We start from the raw sequence: 4,127 nt of genomic DNA, 5'->3' as shown, positions 1-4,127 counted from the left end.
GCACCAGTTCACGCCCACGCCGGCGGCCATCTCCGGAGCAGTGCAGGACCAGCCCCCACCCCTGGCCCAGCAGCTGCTGGAACGCGGCCGGCGGGTCCTCCTCCATCGCCTCCTCTGTGACGGCCGCCATCTACAGCTCCAGGAAGGCGACGTCCCCGGTGGCAGAGAGGGCCATGGTCTCCTCCAGGCCGTCCCACTGCCGCTCGTCCTCCGTGTTCATGGAGTCCTCCATGACACGCTGCAGGAGACGGGCCTCCTCCTCCGCTGTCATGCGAGGAGGGGGAGGTGGCGACGGAGACGGGGAAGGCGACGGCGTGGGCGTGACGCCGCGCACCCGCCTACGCCCACGCTCCTGGGGAGCAGGCGCTGCGCGCTGCTGTCGTGGCCGTCGCGGCCCCGTCGAGGTGCCGGCGAAGAACGACGCGCGCCTGGTGTCGTGCTCGTCACGAAACCAGGTGTCCCAGAGCCCGGAGTCGGGGGCGTACCTGGGGTCGTAGAAGAGGTCATTGGGGAGGAGGAGGCGGCGGCGCTCGATCTCCGTGTCACGCGCACGGCCGCTCGTCGGGACCGGCGGGATCGGGACCCGGTCGGCGGAGAGATGCCAGTTATTGGGGAGATGGACGTCGCTCCAGGGGAGCGGCGTCCTCGTCTCCCAATAACGGCGGCACACCGACGCGCGGATGTAATGCCGGTCGCGCTCGCCGGCGGACGTGGGCACGATGGAGAAGGAGGGCTGCGCGGGGGCCCGGCGTGGTGGCGATGGCGACACGGGCGTCCCGGCGAGGAACCAGCCTCGCGGTCGTGCTTGCCTTTGCGGCCCATGGCTGCAAGCGGCCGGCCAGCGAGGTGTTGGCTAGGGTTTGGGACTGGGGCTGTCGGGTTTTGAGGAGGCCGCGGGATGGCGTGGGGCAGTGTGGACGACGACCCGTCCACACTTCCCACTTAAAGAAGAACGACGACCGTTCGACGTGCGGATGACAGGTGGGGCCGCCCGCTCGTGTGCATTGATGTGGGCTGATGGGAGGTAGGTAGCCGCCTACCACGCGGCCCCGATGCGGACGAGGCGCGCGTCCATTTGGTGTCCATCGCGACCCAAACCCGACGCAAGTTTGCGCTCGAAATGAGTCGGCCCGGACACAAAACGGACAAGATGGGTTCGGTCCGTCACGCGCTGAGCCGCCTCCTTTGTCCGTTTTATCCCAAACGAACGAGCCGCACAGGATAAGGTCGGGCGGTGGAGTTGGCCTAATCCGTGCAACGGAGAAGAGCGAGCTGAGCGCATCGACCCAAGCTGTCATGAACCCACGTGTATTCATGGTTTCCGACCATGCCAGAAGAATTTGTAACTTCAATGCAAAGAAACACAATGGTGAATAGATACATCTAGATACTTGTCGCTCAAACGGACCAACTTGAGCTCAGAATGTTGACATTATCCAGCAACTTGACCTGACAGGGAAAAACATGCAACAGACATGAGAAGTTCAGTAAACAAACAGTCTGAACGAGAAGTACTTGTAAATTCAACACTAGAGCCGGTGAACCTTCGGTTTTTTGAACAGGCATACAATTCGGCGAACAAGCAGTTTGAACCCAAATATTAACCATTCTAAAGAACCATGCCGATGCATTGTCAAAGGCCACAGAACACAGAACCAGAACTGAACGGCCGTTATGAACTCAGCCAAGTAAGGTTGAGTTCATACTGGTTTGGACGTGGCTACAAAACATAGAACCAGAACTAACACATGTGCGCACGATCGACACCACCAGCACATGCACGTGGCCGCGACATCTGACATCCACCCCAGTAGATTTCCAGTGTCAGATGGTAACGACCGTGCACAACAATTTGGTGAGAGGAGGGGAAAATAGTACCCCTAAGCTAGCATCTCACTGTCGTGAGGTTTATCTCTGTAAATTTCGTCACGTTCACTGTAAATTTGCGAATGAGTGTTCCACGAGCTAATTTGTGCCTCACAACTGCACAAGTTGTTCCTTTTTGACCGATTTGTGAGCGGCAGAAAGGGGAATTCGCGAGCCAATTCTCTTAACCCGGCGTACATTGTTTCTTGATAAATTTGGTTCAAGTAAAAAAAGTTTGACTTGGGACAAAGAAGCGGTGTGCTTTAAAGCTGATCGGAGGGAATAGCAGAAAATGGTAGGTGTTAAAATTAAACTATAATCTGTAATTAAGCGAAATCTCCCCTTGCCCATTGAACGAGCGGTTGCGCCCGCATGGACGCCTGTGTCCGTCGCAACCATCGCCTCTCTCCCGTCCTCCTGAAACTGATGCATCTCTTCGGGATCGTCACATCTCTCCAGGGAATATATATACTCTCTGTAACCATCGATCAATGACTTTCGATTCAAAACGCGTTATCAGCCCGTAGAACAACCAGCGAGAGCAAAAGGCAACAGAGAAAGGAGAAAAGAGGAAGCACTCGCCGCCGGTGAGATGACAGGCCTCGTCTCCTTCTTCCTCCGTCTGATCCGCGAGGACGGTCGCCGCTACCGCCTCATTGCCCTTCGCCGCCATGGAGTTGGTGGCCACCGCCGTTTCCGTCGCCGGATGCAAGCCATCCGTCGATTCGGCCGCAACGCCGCTGGACGTGGCGCTCCTGGCCGCCACCGCGCCGCTGGACGCGCCCCCCGCGGTGCTCCCCTCGCCCCTGGACGCGCCCACGATGGTGCCCCGTGCGCCCGTGGCCAGGCGCCCATGGGGTTCGACCCCTGGCTAGTGGCCGGCCCGAGCGCCTCCATGGTGCACAGGGTTGCAGCCGCGCCTGCACCGCCCCCTGGATCTCCGCCTCCACCACCTCCTCCGCCGGCCGCGTGGCTCGCGCCGTCGACGCCAACGCCCGCCGCCGAGACCGCCGGCCCGCCCGGATACTGCCCCGTGCCGATGCGCGCCGTCGTGAACGAGGAGGAGGCGCTCGCCTTCGTCTCCGCGCCGACCGGTGCCTCCGGAGTCGTCCGCCTTGGAGCAGGCATGGAGGACGGTGCCGCCACCGCCACGCCTCAATAGGAGACGGCCGCGGGCTCGAGCAGCCGCACTGAGCAGCGCTTCGGCCGCCTTTTCGGGTGCGCCGTCGCAGCCCTCGACCGCCGTCCCACCCGCCGCGCCGGCTCGTGGGCTCCGGCGAGCCTCGGACTTGCCAGCGCCGCACCAGGGACTGCTCGCCCGGATCACGTCGTCGTCGACTCTTCTTCGGACGAGGAGGGGTCGTCGGTGCTACGCCGGTGACCACCGGAATCGCGAGGGCCTGCGGCGGCCCCTCCTCCCGCCGGCGCCGCCGTGTGACAGTGGGGATCGAGCAGAGGTGGCGGTACGGGGTTCGGATACTCCGACCCTTATCCGATCCGCCTGCTCCCTCCTGTCTTATGCGGTGCGGTGGCGTGTGGGCCGGCCAAAGGCCGGGCAGGCCCAGGCCCAGGCGCCCGCGGCCTCCCCCTTGTTCAGTGTTGTGGCGGGTGGGCCGGCCAGAAAGTGTGGATTTTTTTTCTCTGTTTTCTTAACATTAGTACTAATTATTGTATTTGTGCAATTTTAGTCTATGTTTAGTATTGTTTAGTACTTAGGTTGACTACTACTTACATTTTAGTCCTGTTCTAGATTTATTCTATGTTAGGACTTGTGTAATTATTAGTAGGTGTGTTTATATTATGTAATGGATTGATAATATAAATAAAGTACCGGATTTCATCTGGGAAGAATGACATGTTCCATGTGTTTACCACATCTCATTTTTATCGAACATGTCTTTGCGATTGAGATCTTCTCTCGCATATCAAACTTGCAAATTTTTGAATGTTTCTCCCTCATTTTATTTGGAATCACAAGGTAATGAGTTGTGATCTACTGCTTATTTGCAGACTGTCCTCTCTTACTGTGAGGTCTACGCTTTGTCATTCTCGACAAACGATTACCTCCAACGTGTATTCCTTATATTTGAATTGTAGCCTACACAAGGTAATGGCGATGTAGCCTATTACTGTGAGATCTAAGTGATCTTCAAAGTGTTATGTTCACACAATTGAGATTGAGAATTTTTCAAGTTTGCACTTGAGTATCAAATTTTTGCATTCTTATTACACAACCATGATGGTTTTTAATTTACCACCCG

The 4,127-nt window shown here is 57.6% G+C and overlaps 1 pseudogene; it reads right to left on the bottom strand.

Annotated features, from left to right (window-relative positions):
* Positions 1 to 2,369: 2,369 nt before the first annotated feature.
* LOC125517011 lies at positions 2,370 to 3,154 on the bottom strand (annotated as a pseudogene).
* Between the last annotated feature and the right edge of the window lie 973 nt (positions 3,155 to 4,127).

Source organism: Triticum urartu, chromosome 6 (assembly GCF_003073215.2).
Source record: "Triticum urartu cultivar G1812 chromosome 6, Tu2.1, whole genome shotgun sequence".
Taxonomy (NCBI): domain Eukaryota; kingdom Viridiplantae; phylum Streptophyta; class Magnoliopsida; order Poales; family Poaceae; genus Triticum; species Triticum urartu.
The sequence above is the reverse complement of the archived record's forward strand: the minus strand, read 5'-3'. Positions and strand labels throughout refer to the sequence as shown.